This window comes from Indicator indicator, chromosome 12, assembly GCF_027791375.1.
Source record: "Indicator indicator isolate 239-I01 chromosome 12, UM_Iind_1.1, whole genome shotgun sequence".
NCBI lineage: Eukaryota > Metazoa > Chordata > Aves > Piciformes > Indicatoridae > Indicator > Indicator indicator.
Window position 1 is genome coordinate 2,147,295 of NC_072021.1, and position 15,653 is coordinate 2,162,947.

General features: G+C 46.3%; 1 protein-coding gene across 1 annotated transcript in view; it reads right to left on the reverse strand.

The window, feature by feature from the left end:
• The window catches only part of ZFHX4 (zinc finger homeobox 4), a 157,613-nt gene that overhangs the window by 137,721 nt on the left and 4,239 nt on the right, over positions 1-15,653 (reverse strand). The gene's annotated exons all lie outside the window — the stretch shown is intronic.

The window sequence follows — 15,653 nt, forward strand, 5'->3', positions numbered from 1 at the left end:
TGGAGTGATGGTCTAATTTACTGTGATAGGACAATGATTGCATACTTGGCCTATTCTTGTGGTGTGGCTTCTAACCCAGAACTCTCCTCTGTTATGGGCAGGTCCTGCAAGAGATGTGCTTGACTGACTTTATTTACAATGAAGTGTTTTTCACTGGCACAGGTTGGAAAGATACCCCATGATTATGTGAATCAGAAACAGCTCCAAAGAAGACCAAGTCCTGATCATTTCAGCCCTGAAAGTGTCTCTGAGAAGATTACAAGTAACTGGGAGAGGGCAATTAGAACAGGAATGAAAATCCAGGCTTGACTCCAGCAGACACTAACATACAGAGACCTGTGTGCAGGTGATAGCAGCAGCCCCAGGTCTGTATGGGCACCCAGAGTTTTAAACTTTCCTCATGCTCCTGGAAATGTACATTTTCATTAGCACTCACACCTGCCTTTTTGCTTCCATCCACGCACCCCTGTGCAGGAAATCAGCCTCCAACACCTGTGGCTTCCTCCCTAATCTCCGGCTCTCAGGAGCATCAACAGACTTCACCTCTAACTCCTTTCTGCCAGTACCAAATGCCCTAAGTGCATGCACAGAGAAATACAGGCAGATACTGCTTCACATATGGGAAGAAATTAAGTGCTATGCCCAATTATATTTCTACAAAGTCCTTTTAGGCTGCCAAACATATTGGGGTCCAACCTCTCACTCACTTCTGCTCACTTACAGTCACACTTCCTTTTTCTCCACGGCCATGCTCTGTTTCCTACTCCAGACAGTGTCGAGCTAACTTTCTGTATCTGTTAGGACAAACAACTACCAGAAGTAAAGGAGAGACATCTCTTTAGTTCCTGTTGTGAACAAGTGAGGCACAAAGCTTTTAAATCTGCAGAGCACATCTGAGTGAACTGGGATCCAGACTTGAGCATGAGTTTTCAGACTTCTCCTTTTATTGATCACCAGCTCAGGTCTCTTCTTTATCCTAACAAATACTACAGCCATATGACTCTTCAAACCCAGCACAGCTCCTGTTCCTTCTCTACCCCAAAATGCTTTAGGTGAACCTTCTCATCTGTTTGATCTTTTTGAGGCAGCTGAGGCCACGCAATTTGAACTCTTCAGTGGAGAACTCATGAAAGCAAAGAAACACCCAAGAAAGACTTCTGGATCCAGGTGCTACCTGGAATTTGAATCATAGATGATCCCACAAACCTATTCTTGCTTTTCAATAAATGAAAAAAAAAAATTCAAAGAGACCTCAAAGTGATGAACTGAGAAAGGATCTGGTCTTCCTCAAAAATACCCACCAGGAGTCCTAATGACTAATTCTGAAGACTTTTATCCCTTGAGTTCTATCCATCACAGCAGTTCAAGTCTCATGAAGATACTGGTGAAACCTGACATGTTACAAGAAATACCAGTGGGCACAGGGCCATGGAGACAGAGCACAATGACAGCACATTCCCTTCAGCTACAAAGCTACCTTAGCAAGCCAAAAATCTGCCAAGGGCTATCCACAGCTTAGGTACACCACCTATGGCATGTCAGTGTATGCAGGATCCTGCACCTGGGTCAGGGCTATCCCAAGCACAGTACAGGCTCGGTGAGGAGCAGATCAAGAGCAGCCCTGTGGAGAAGGACTTGGGAGTGCTGGTGGATGAAAAACTGAGTACAAGCTGGCAATGTTCACTCCCAGTCCAGAGAGCCAACCCTATCCTGGGCTGCATCAGGAGAAGTGTGACCAGCAGGGCGAGGGAGGGGATTCTCCCTCTCTGCTTTGCTCTGAGACCCCACCTGAAGCACCTTGTTCAGCTTTGGGGCTCACAACACAACAGAAGGCACACACCTGCTTGAATGAATCCAGAGGAGAGTCATGATCTGAGGGCTGAAGCATCTCTCTTAGGAGAGCCTAAGGGAGCTGGAGCCTGAGGAAGCCTGGCTGTTGAGCGTGGAGAAGGCTGCAGGCTGACCTTATAGTGGCCTTCCAGTGCTTAAAGAGAGCCTTCAGGAAAGCTGGAGAGAGGCTCTTTATCAGGCAGTGTAGTGACAGGACGAGGGGTAACGGTTCTACACTGAAGGATGGCAGATTTAGACTGGAGATTAGGAAGAAATTCTTTAGTGTGGAGGTGGTGAGACACTGGAACTGGTTGCCCACAGAAGTTGTGGAAGTCCTCTCCCTAGAAGTGCTCAAGGCCAGGTTGGATGAGGCCTTGAGCAACCTGGGCTAATGGAAGGTGTCCCTGTCCACGGCAGAGGGGTCGGAACTGAATGTCCCTTCCAACCCAACCCATTCTTTGTGTCTGTGATTTCTGAGATGCATCTGCAGCAGAATAAGTCCCAGGGGTCAAGATTAGTGTTTTCAAACCTATATGACTCCAGGTCACAGATCTGGTAAAATGAGTTTGAAACTATTTTTTGTGACCTGTTATCTTTGTCATCTGAAAGATGACTTCAGAAGATCCTGCTCTGATATACCCCAGCAGGGCCCTGCCTTCCTCCTGGGTCAAAGATTTTGAGTCACAGAAGTTCCTGGACAAATAAGGACATAAGGTTTTCAGAAACACTTGCAGTTCAGCCTCATTTTTTTTTTTTTTTGTTCCACCAGCTTCACTCTTCCTGATTTCCAGTCATTCATTAGCTGCACACATATCTGCAAATGCCAGAGGGTGTTTCCAAAATAGCAACATCTAGATATTGAAAGCTGTCTCATTGCAGTATTAAAGCAATCTTTTTTCCGTGCTCTCATCACCAGCAGACACAAAGAGCAAGAACACCAAGGTCCTCCTTAGACTTTGTTTCATTGTTCTAGCTGTAAAAATATCAAGCTTCTAATCATTCACCAAATGTTTCTTCAATTAGAAAACTTCAGTATTTTGGCCTCAATCTATGTCCCAGGCAGCCAGTTTTTTTTCTGGATCACACAGAAAATAGGAACATTGTTGTTTGAATGGAATGAAGCCGTGTCAGGAGAAGTGCAGACTGGACAGTAAGAAAAGGCTCTTCACTGACAGGGTCAGTCACTGGAACAAGCTTCCCAGGGAAGGGGTCACAGCACCAAGCCTGTCAGAGTTCAAGGAGTACTCTTAGGATTATAGTTTAGTTTCAGATAGAGCTGTGAGGGGCAGGGAGTTGGACAAGATGACATGGATCATTGGAAGTGTCTGCTGAAGTTCTGGTAAGAAGAGTTCCCACTGGAAGCCCTTGTTTTAAACAGGTCATCACAACGGGACTGGTCTTCAGCTTCCTCTGAATAAGGGTGACCTATTTTTCTATAAAGCCTTTGGGCAAAAACTATTCCTGAACAGCCGCTTTTGTGCTGCCTCTCTGGTTAGAGGTGGCTCTATGGTTCTCCTCCCCAGAAGCACTGCGAGGAGGTGGCACATGTTCTCCTTCCTTGGGGGAGCTTTAAGGAAAAACTGAGATTACAAATAAACACTCTTCTCTGGGCAGACTCCAGAACACTGACCCCCTGCACTTGGGTCACAACAACCCCATGAAGGCTCCAGGCTTGGGACAGAGTGGCTGGGAACTGCCCAGCAGAGAAGGACCTGGGGGTGTTGATCAACAACTGGCTGAAGATGAGCCAGGGTGTGCCCAGGTGGCCATGAAGGCCACCAACATAGTGGCCTGGATCAGCAATGGTGTGGCCAGCAGGAGCAGGGCAGGGATTGTTCCCTTCACTCAGCAACAGTGAGGCCACACCTTGAGTCCTGGGATCAGTTTTGGGCCCTCACTCCAAGGACACTGAGGAGCTGGAGCAGGTCCAGAGAAGGACAACAATGCTGGGGAAAGGTCTGGAGAACAGGGCTTGGGAGGAGCAGCTGAGGGACCTGGGGTTGTCTGGTCTGGAGAAGAGGAGGCTGAAGGGAGACCTTGCAAGGAGGTCAGAGCCAGGTGGGGTTTGGTCTCTTCTCCCTAGTAACAAGTGACAGGATGAGAGGAAGTGGTCTCAAGTTGTGCCAGGGAAAGTTTACATTGTGTATTAAAAGCAAATTGACTGCAAGGGTTCTCAGCCATTGGAAGAAGCTCCCCAGGGAGGTGGTTGAATCCCCATCCCTGAAGGCGTTTCAAAGACGCAGAGATGTGGTGCTGAGGGCCATGGTTTAGCCCCAGCCTTGGTAGTCAGTGAATGGTTGGAGTGGATGATCTGAAAGGCCTTTTCCAACCCAAACAATTCCGCGTGCTGGGTTGCCTGCACTTGACCCAGCTGCTGTATCTGAGTCGTGTGAGCCAGGGTCACAGCCTGGCTTCCTGAACGCCCTGGGCTAGCAGCTTTGAATAGAAGAAATGGTACTGTTTGGTTTTGCTTGTTGGGCAGCTCACGTGGTCACACATCCCCTTTTTCAGTAAGATATCTCTGCTGCATTACTCTGAGGTGCATCTGCTGACATCACCACGCAGTGTGTAGTTCCCTGTTCACACAGAGGAGCATTGCTCACACTCCTCCTATATGACAAAACCATTTTTTTCCCTGTGTTTGTCACTGCTGCTGCACAAGGCTGCCCTAGGCATGGGAATCTGCACACTTCATCATTCAAGGACTACCTCTGCTCAAGTCTTGTTTCCTTCAGTGCCCCCTGCCTTTAAAAGCTAAAGATTGTCTTAATGCCTTCCCCCCCACAGGGACAGTTTTCCCTGAGGCTATGCTGCACAACCCTCCCTGTTTCTGCCTGCTGCAGAGCTGCAGGGCTGGCACATTCTGCTGCAGACCAAGGGGGTCATTTCCATGACATCCTCCTTTGGGGAGGTCCACAAAGCAAATGTCTTGTGGCTCTTAGCAGAGCTTCACTTTACAGATCAGCACAAGGATGTGTGACTATCATTCTACAGATCTGCCTGGATGAAGTACACCAGCCCAGCAGGCAGACCACCAGGATCACACAGCACCACAAGCTACCACTTGTAATTTATGTTTTGTTAACACAAAAGAAGGCTGAGAGGGGACTTCATTGGTGTCTATAAATATCTGAGGGGTGGGTCTGAAGATGAAGGTAGTGGTATGCTCTTTTTGGTGGTGCCCAGTGATCGGACAAGGAACAACAGGTACAAGCTGGAACACGAGAGGTTCCACCTCAACATGAGGAGAAACTTCTTTACTGTGAAGGTGCTGGAGCCCTGGAGCAGGCTGCCCAGAGAAGCTGTGGAGTCTCCTTCTCTGGAGACTTTCACAACTTGTGTTCCTGTGTGACTCCTGCCCTAGGTGTTCCTGCTCTGGCAGGGGGCTAGACTCAATGATCTCTGGAGGTCCCTTCCAACCCCTAACATTCTGTGGTACTCACACTTATGTAACTGCTGCCTACTTCCTGGTGCACTTCCATTGCTTTGCCCACAAACACAGACATGGAAGTTCATCTAACAAAATGTCTCCTGTATTATGCCCAATCCTTGCCAAAACCACTGGAATTGCTGCTACTCAGCATTTCACACCAGCCTTCCCCCTTCCTTACTAAACCTGGCTGGAGCATTGCTCCACTGGTGCTCCAGTGGAGAAGAAAAAATAAAGGCAAGAAATCAATTTGTTTGCCTAGCAAGATACACACACAGCCAATACAGCATCAGAATCACAGTACTGGGTTGGAAGGGACCCTCAAAGGTCATCTTGTCCAAGCTCCCTGCACTCAGCAGGGACACCTCCAACTAGATCAGGTTGCCCAGGGCCACATCAAGTCTGATCTTGAATGTCTCCAGGGAGAGGGCCTCAACCACATCCCTGAGCAACCTGCTCCAGTATTAAACCATTGTGCAGAACTTCCTCCTGGTGCAGAACTTCCTCCTGGTGTCCAACCTAACTCTGCCCTGCTACAGTTTCAAACCATTGCTGCTCATCCTATCCCCACAGGCCCTTCTGTACAGTCCCTCCCCAGCCTTCCTGTAAGTACCCTTCAGATACTGAAATGTAGCTTTAAGGTCTCCCTGTATCCTTCTCTTCTCCAGCCTGAACAGCCCCAACTCTCTCACCCTGTCCTCACAGGAAAGCTGCTCCAGCCCTCTGATCATTTTTGTGGCCTCCTCTGAACCCACTCTGGCAAGTTCATGTGTCTCTTGTGTTGGGGGTCCCACAGCTGGACACAGTACTCCAGGTGAGGTCTCACCAGGGCAGAGATCCATATATCAAACTGGCCAGAGCCCAATCCTGAGCACACAAGGTCTCTAGAAGGTTCCACTCCCATCGGCTCTCCGCTAATTCCCCCAGTTCTGGCATTTTGTCTGTGTGGACTGAGAAATGCACAGACCAAGGGGAAGTTTCTCCCAAGTCATTTAGCAAAAGCACAAGCAGAGCTGAAGTACTGAGGGGCAACACCAACCTTCCCTGTCACATTTCAGGGGAGGGTTTTCTTAAATACATAGAAGAGACAGAGGAGAAAAACCCCGCCTGGGAGAGTCTGGTAAACTGCAATGACAATGCTAGAGGAGACACCTGTGGTGAGTTACCTAAGAGCAGCTACAACCTCCTAAGGATAACAACAAAATCTGTGCTGCAAGGCTGGGAGGGAGTGGCTGCTAAATGCAGAGCTGAGATCTATTCATGCACATCTGCAGCTGCACTCCCACTGCCCTAACGCTCACACACACTGCATGCTGCAGCTCCACTCTGCATTTTGGCCAGAAACAATTACACATTTCTCTTAATGCCAGAGTGAAAGAACTCCAGGCACAAACCCCAGCTGTTACCCAGCCATTTTCTGTGTTGAGCCTGCTGAATAAATGAGGCTGATCTGCTCGATTCTGCTTCTCCTCACCCTTCCTGCTCTGGATCCACCAGCCAGGCTGCACATTGCAAACCATGTCCAAAGCGTCCTTTTAAAGAGAAGCCTTTGCAAGCCATGTCCAAAGTGCCCTTTCAAAGAGAAGCCTTTGCAAGCCATGTCCAAAGTGTCCTTTCAAAGAGGAGCCTTGGCAAACCATGTCCAATCTGTCCTTTCAAAGAGGAGCCTCTGCAAGTCCTGTCCAACCTGTCCTTTCAAAGAGAAGCCTCTGCAAGCCATGTCCAACCTGTCCTTTCAAAGAAAAGCCTTTGCAAGCCATGTCCAACCTGTCCTTTCAAAGAAAAGTCTTTGCAAGTCATGTCCAACCTGTCCTTTCAAAGAAAAGCCTTTGCAAGCCATGTCCAACCTGTCCTTTCAGAGAAAAGCCTTTGCAAGCCATGTCCAACCTGTCCTTTCAAAGAAAAGCCTTTGCAAGTCATGTCCAACCTGTCCTTTCAGAGAGTGTGCTTTCACACTCCTCCTCCAGGACAGTATGCAGGCTTGGATCCTGGATGGCATTTCAGTGCAGGCCATGGAGATTCCCTAAAACATGGTCTGGTACCTTTTTGCTTTAGCAGTGTCCCACAAGCTGAATACAAAGCGTGCGTGGTCCTTTTCCCAAGAACCACTGTGTAGGGCTGTCTGAGAGTATCCAATTATGGAGACACAAAAAGGTATGTAAGAATTTATTTCTCTACTGTGATATATGAAATTTAACCACAATTTTAAAAGAGGGAAATATTCTTCTGCCAGCTGACAGCTTGTTTGGGGTTTTGTTCCAAGAAGTGTACTTGTCTGTAGTGTCCAAGTCCCCCCAGCATGGATGTAGATGATGTACAGCCGACTACACAACGTGTTCTTGCAACAGTCATTTTCCTTTCTGAGTGCAAGCACAACAGTACACTCTGAATTACAGCAAGTAAAACTAGCAGTGGAAATTAAATTTCATAAAACATTTAAAGCCTTAAATGAAAGAACTATAAAAACTGAAATATCCTCTACTGTGAGGTTTATGCTCAGCAACAAAAGGGAATAACTTTTGTTTATCACTGGAAACAGCTTTCTTCACCTAACCAAACAAGAATAAGATTAAGCAAAGCATGTTTTGGCTCCTCAGATGTGCAGACATATTCCAATTTCCTTTCCACAATGATTTTTATGCAAATCAATGCTGCACAATCTCCTGACCTCTTTTACCATCATACTGGGACAATGACAGTTCAATAATTGGACTGGCACATATCTAGGATATTTGATTTTAAATTAAAAAGTTAGTGCAGGACAATTGCAATGAAAAGAATGTGGCTTTCTGTTAATTCTGGGCTGATGGAGTATCAACATTTCATGCCAAACAGAGTAAAGCAAACAAAGTGATGGGAGCTGTTAGTCCATTCTCCTCCCTATGCATACACTTCACACACCATCCCCACCCCCCCTCCAGTTGCTAATTCCTAACAACGATGCTTTCATCCAGAACAAGGATAATGAGAAAAACCCAAGCAGTGCTCCCTGGGGAACTGTTACACTAAAAGTTACCTAAGGACTAAATCCCACTTGTGCCTCCTGCACGTGATAAAGAAGAGCGAAGCGTTCAATCTCCCTGGCTGATTTAAAACCCAAATATGCAAACAGCATTACGGAATCCAGACAGGCTCTTCTGCTTCACTGAGGGCAGATGCAGGGGGGAAAATAAAACAAACCAAACCTAGTCTAATTAAGCTTTTGACTTTGAACCAGCAGAGAAGGGGACATCTCACTTTTCAAAAGCCATGCCTAAGCCCAGCTGAAGGGCAGGTGCTGCATGGTATTTGCATTTCCTGCAGAGGATGCTAGCTAGCAGGACCAAGCAGTTGACCATGAAAATTCTCAGCCCTAAGTGACCCAAGGACAGACCATAAATCCATTCTATAAAATATGGTAAAAGCCCCATTTGTTCTCCCACCCTTTCAATATGTGATGTTGTACATTTGTGATTATCTCATTTTATTGGGCTCTTTAGAAAGCTGTTTATGATCATTTGTGGCCAAAACAAAGGCTCGTTGTAAAAGTCTTTTTTAAATAAGTTGGAAGGTCAATATGAAACAAAGGGCACCACTTTCATGACTGCTACATGCAGGCTCTGCTGGTGTGTGCAATATTACAATGCATGTCAGCAGAGGGCTCGAGTCCCAGCTAATTACAAAGCTAACCTAGAAGGGGACTGCATTAGCAGCCCGAGACATTCCTGCCCAGTTGCATGCATCTGAAAACAGAAAGACACACTTGTGCTGAAACTTCATGAGCTTGGTAAAAACTGTGAGGGCCAGATTCTCCTAACACATAGACACAAAGCTCTGCTGTACACTCCTGAGCATCTGAGTCTTTGTTTATTCAGCCAGCCTCCATCAGATAAAGCTCACCATTGGGGCTGACTAATTTGCCCTGTTCTTTGTGGTACCTACAGCTCAGTAACACAATTACTGTGAGGAGGAAAAAAGAATACTGCTGATCTACAAACACAAGGTCTGAAGGAGACAATAAGCCTGCTCTGCCAGGTTGAAAATGTTAATGCTTGCTGCATTCCACCCTGGGCAAGGAAGACAAGGACAGCCCTGACTGAAATTCTTCCTTATGGGTTCAAAGTGAAACATTCTGGTGAAAAAATGAATGTGGCTTTGTTTGTTTCTTCAGCCATCGTTAGCAATAGACATCAGGGCATTCTGGTTTGGAGCCCATATGGAAAGATCATCAACACTTTCAGCTTCTGGGTCCTTTGCCAAAATACCATATCACACATGCTTTTTACCTTAAAACATAAAAGAAAAGGTGTTGTTCTGGTCAAATAAAGAAATAATTTTTACTAGCATACGTCTAATGTTCAAGCTGCCTAAATCCTGCCAAAGACATTAAAACACCATCTGCAAAACAGATTTTCATTAAATTCATCAGTTTAAAGTTAAGCAGCTAGGCAGATGATGCTTTTGAGCTAACCTTTAACCTTTAACCTTCTTAAACTGAAATCAGGTCACTCCTTTTGGGCCATACCTTTGCCATTTGAGAAAACAGAGAGGCAAAGTGATCTGTCCAAATTGAGCTGACAATCCAGGCATTAATAGTGTTATGGATCAATATTTTGTCAATAAGGGGGAAAACCAAGGTAGTTTTCACACAGCTGAGTATTAATCTGCTAACTGCTCCCTGTCACTTCCCCTGAGCTCCCCAAGAGTTGCAGATATGATGTAAACTGCAGTAAACATCCAATATAAAAAGTAATGTCTTTTAAAGCTATCATCAGCTAATATTTATTGACAGGCCAACTTCAAATATTTATTTGTGAGTAGAAATCCATCGTGTCGTTGAGCTGCTTGGTTAACTGAAGCTTCTTCCCAGGCAATCCAATCTACTTCACACAAGGCTACCCTGTATTTATTTATTTATCTATTTGAAGTATTTGGAAACTTATGAGCACAGGACATGATCTTTATTGAAATTCCCTGCAGCAAGAACTGTTTGACTTAGTTACAAAATGGTTTCCTTAAGAGCAGTTCCAGCTGAGCAGGTCCAGAGAAGAGCAGCAAAGCTGGGGAAGGGTGTGGAGAACAGGGCTGCTGGGGAGCAGCTGAGGGAACTGGGGGTGTTTAGTCTGGAGAAGAGGAGGCTGAGGGCAGACCTCATTGCTCTCTGTAACTGCCTGAAAGGAGATTAGAGTGAGGTGGGGTTGGTGTTTTCTCCCTAGTATTGAGTGACAGAAGGAGAGGAAATGACCTGAAGTTGTGCCAGGGGAGGTTTAGGTTGAAGTTCAGGAACAATTTCTTTGCTGCAAGAGCAGTCAGGCATTGAACAGGCTGCCCAGTGAGGTGGTGGAGTCACCATCCCTGCAGGTGTTCAGGAAACGTGTGGCCATTGCATCTTGGGACATGGTTAAATGGCCATGGTGGTGTTGGGTTGATGGTTGGACTGGATGACCTTAGAGGGCTTTTCCAACCAAACCAATTCCCCTGTACATTCTAACCCCAGAGACAGATGGCTGTCCTGCCTCAGCTTCCCCAATCTGCAGCAGCTGAACTCATCCTCCTGCAGAATAAAACACACTCTGTTCCTACAGAGGCCTTCTCTGTTTGCTTGTGGCATCACTGAATGCTTCTAGATGGACACTGCAAAGGGCCAACCAAACTCCTGTGTGATTTGAATTCCTAATACTGAGCCCCACAGTCCTAATTCTTTGGGAAATTCATTTGGGCCAAGCTGAGTTCACCCCAGGTAAAACCATCTCTGTTCTGGTTCCTACCAGCTGCATTACCCCAACACTGGAATATTGCACTTCTGTAAGGAGCAACCAGGCCTTTTCTTTCTGAAATAACTTGGAATACAGATGAAGGTTTCACTTTCCCACATTTAGAACCTGACTCTAAAAGTGACATTTCAGTGCTGCCTAAAATTATACAGCGTCAGAAGAGAAGCTCTGATCTTCATGGTGGCTTTAAAAGCTCTGGTTATGAAAAGACATCCTTTTATTCCATCACTAGTTAAGCACAGGAAGAGATATCAAGCTGCTCTGGCAACATTTATAAAAAGAAAACTCACAAAACAATAACATTTAAATAAATATAAAGGACTCAAGAAGAAACTTTGAGGTCCTTGACAAAGCAAAGGAACAAAGTCCCAGATTCTTTTTTTCTGCGCTTTCAGATGGTTTTAGTATGAAAGTATTTATTGCCAAACCATATCCACAGCACCTTAATTTTAAAAGAGTTGGAGGAGCTGCTTGAATATAAACACAACTCATGAATATTGGATATGGCTCCCAAGGCATCTATTATTCATGCAAATTAATGTTCCTTTCTTTTTCCCCTTCTTCCTTAGGTGCTCCAAAAGTTTATCTGATGCATCAAGAGAGAAGTTTACAACTCTCTTGGTGTCAACAGTTTCACCAAGGCCTGACAAAACCATCAAGTCTGTTAGCAGCTAACTTTAGAGGCTCCCAACATCTCCTTTCTTCCCACCCTGAGGCCTGGCTGCACACCCACAAGAAGTGAGCTTTGCTGGGTGCCAGGCAGAGGCGTCACATAGAATCACAGAATTGTCAGGGTTGGAAGGGACTTCAAGGATCATCTATTTCCAACCCCCCTGCCATGGCCAGGGACACCTCACACTACAGCAGGTTGCTCACAGCCACATCCAGCCTGGCTGCAAAAAACTCCAGGCATGAGGCTTCCACCACCTCCCTGGGCAAACCTGTGCCAGTGTCTCACCACTCTCATGGGGAACAACTTCTTCCTAACATCCAATCTGAATCTACCCATTTCTAGTTTTGCTCCATTCCTCCCAGTCCTGTCACTCCCTGACACCCTCAAAAGTCCCTCCCCAGCATTCTTGGAGCCCCCTTCAGATACTGGAAGGCCACAAGAAGGTCTCCTCAGAGCCTTCTCTTCTCCAGGCTGCACAACCCCAACTCTCTCAGTCTGTCCTCATAGCAGAGCAGCTCCAGCCCTCTGATCATCCTCCTGGCCCTTCTCTGGACACCTTCCAGCACTTCTAGATCTTTCCTGTAACAGAGGCTCCAGAACTGGACACGGTGCTCCAGGTGTGGTCTCCCCAGAGTGGAGCAGAGGGGGAGAATTACCTCCCTGGCCCTGCTGGCCACACTTCTCTTGCTGCAGCCCAGGACAGGATTTGCTTTCAGGGCCACAAGCACACATCTAGAACTCTGGGGTGACTCGGCACACATCATCGTACTGCTCCCCCCAACCCTGAACCAAGAACAGTGCCAATACCCCAACTGCTGGTTTAAATGTCATTCCCCTCCTTCAAATTAGCCTTAAAATGAGATTAGGTAAAAACAGTCTGTGACTGCTATCTGCTTTCTGAGAGCTGTGAAACCTAGCAGGGCTCCAATTTCCAAGCTTCTCTAGGCAGTCCTGAGGGACAGAAATTCTTGTAAAAGCTGAGATTCTCACTAGCACCCCTAAGGAGAAGTCTTTAAAAGGCCAGCTATCAGGAGACAGGACTTTTTTACTTGCTTAATCACCTCTGGAAAGCCAAGGACAAGGTCCTGCACCTGGCTCAGGGCAATCCCAAGCACAAATCCAGGCTGGATGGAGAGTAGATGGAGAGCAGAGATGAGAAGAAGGACTTGGGGTTGAGAAGCTCAACATGAGCCAGCGATGTGCACTCGCAGTCCAGAGATGAACCCTGTGCTGGGCTGCATCCCCAGCAGCATGGGCAGCAGGACAAGGGAGGGGATTCTCCCCCCCTGCTCTGCTGAGACCCCACCAGGAGTACTGTGTCCAGCTCTGCACCTCCCACACAAGAAGGACATGGAACTGTTGGAGCAGGCCCAGAGAAGGCCACAAAGATGATTAGAGGGCTGGAGCACCTCTCCTCTGGGGACAGGCTGAGAGAGTTGGGGCTGTTCAGCCTGGAGAAGGGAAGGCTCCAGGGAGACCTCCAAGCAGTCTTCCAGTATTTGAAAGGGACTACAGGAGAGGGACTATTTTAGGCATGGAATGACAGGATAAGGGGTGAGGGCTTCAAACTGAAAGAAACTGGATTTAAAGTAGACATGAGGAAGAAATTCTTGCCCATGAGGGTGGTGAGGCCCTGGAACAGGTTGCTCAGAGCAGCTATGGAGTGTTCAGAGCCAGGATGGATGGGGCCTTGAGCAACCTGCTCTAGGAGGTGTCCCTGCCCACAGAAGGGGTTGGAACTAGATGATCTTTAAGGTCCCTTCAAATCCAAACCATTCTGTGATTGTATAACTAACACCCAAATGATTACCAGCAGTACACTTTCAACTGTCCTTCTGTAGGACAGGAGGGTGTCTAAGAGCTTATGCCTTTCTTCTCCCCTGGGATGTCTTTCATCCTAATGGCTTCAGAAGCTGAACTTAAAAAGGTTAGCAGTGGTCATTTGCCATGTGTGACAGCTACACCACACACACACTGTGGAACTGCTTGCTCTAACAAACCAGGATGTGGCAAAGCAGCAGGTTTAGTGGCAGGACATTTGCAGTGATGAGGGCTAAGAGCTGAGACTTGCTCCCTTAGTGCACTGAATCAGATGTTTTGTAGGACATGCTGCAAACCCAAGCCTACTTGACACAGATTTCTCTAGGGACTGGGTTGAGCGTGTGAAGAGAGTGCTATCCTGAGTAGATAGCTTCTATCTTTCAACTCCAGTGTTATGCCCATAGCTTTATTTAAAAAAACAGCAACTGGCATCTAATTCTGAACTTCCAAATCTTCCAAAACTTTGGCAGTGAAACCATCTGAGGGAAGCCCTCTGCCTTCCCATTCTCTCTTGCCTTTCTGTGGCACGGTTTGCAGCAGCATCTCGCTGAATGGTGGCCTTACAAAACCAGATCATTGAAATGATCCAGAAAAAGAGATGGGGACCAGGAATGTTTAACTTATATCATTGGAGAATCGTAGAATCATAGATTCATAGAATTGTTAGGGTTGGAAGGGACCTCAAGGATCATCTAGTTCCAATCCCCCCTGCCATGGGGAGGGACACCTCACACTTGACCAGGCTGCTCAGAACCCCATCCAGCCTGGCATTAAAAACCTCCAGGGATGAGGCTTCCACCACCTCCGTGGGCAACCTGTTTCAGTGTCTCACCACGCTCATGGGAATAAGCACAAAAAATCCCAACCCTAGAGCTAAAGAAAAATCCAATTTCAATGAAGCACCTGGTAAAATGAGCAGAGCAGCCAGCACCCTGGGACAAGCTTAGACTCAACCTGGTGTTGCTCCCATTCTTGTCCACAGCAGATCCACCAAGGTTTACAACCACCAGGTTATAAACTGAAAACCTTTTGTTACTGCCTGTGCACCCTGTGCTAGCTCAGCACAACCAGTGGAACGTGGACAAACACCAGGAAACAACAAGAAGTAACAAGAAATTTAAGCATTTCTTGCTTAAATGAGAGGTGTGCTGAGGGAGGCTCTTGCCTACCCGCTCTGTAGGCACATTTACAGCATCGTTGCTGCAACCCACAGATAACTCCTGATAGTTTAGTTATCACAGATTTCTAGTACAAATCAATAGGTAACACTTGCAAAATGGATTTTCTAATCATATTTAGAGCTTGTTACAGTGACTAATGGTTTGCAATATTTCCTGAATTTTTATATCCCCTAGACAAAAGAAGTTTTTTGTTGGTGGTGGTTTTTTTGTGGGTTTTTTTTTTTGTTTTTTTTATAAGTTATGAAGTTATTCATCTTGGAAATGAATATATTTTGTACACCAACCAAGACAATCAAGCCCATCCAGTAAACATGCTGCAGAAAATAAGTTACCCCGTAATTAGGGTTTGGAAAAAGGCACGACAAGTTGTGTAATAAACGGTATTCATCACTCCCACATATTCATTATAGCCACAGAGTTTTTTCCAGGAAAGATAAAAATATAGTTGCCATTCTGCTAACATATTTATCTACACCACACTCTTTCATGCTTGTGAAAAAAAGCATTACTGGCTTGGAAAAGGAGGGCAGACAAAAGGATGTCAGTGCTTACTTTGGAATATCCCTGGTAATATCCCATGTGCTTACTGAAAATACCAATGTGAAATAACTTGGCTGTGATAGATCAGGGCTGCAAACAGACACGCGTGCCAGAAAGTGATCTCCTTCCCTACGTACTATGGAAACATCAGCATTTCCCATCACCTCCAGCAAGCTTCTAGTCAAAACGGAATGAGAAGATACCAAGAGAGGTAAAACCCCTCTGGTCATTTGTTGTGAGTGAACCTCTTTGAAAAAAACAGTAAAATCTGTCATTCTCTGTGTTCCCATCTGAAAGGGGCCCACAGGTGCACCAGCACTGCTCCCTGCCACGCCTGCATGCTTTGGGTTGGCTCTACACATACTGGACACACAACCAAAGGCTTGCTCAGTTAGCACCCAAACACTTCTTTTCCTGCTCCGCAG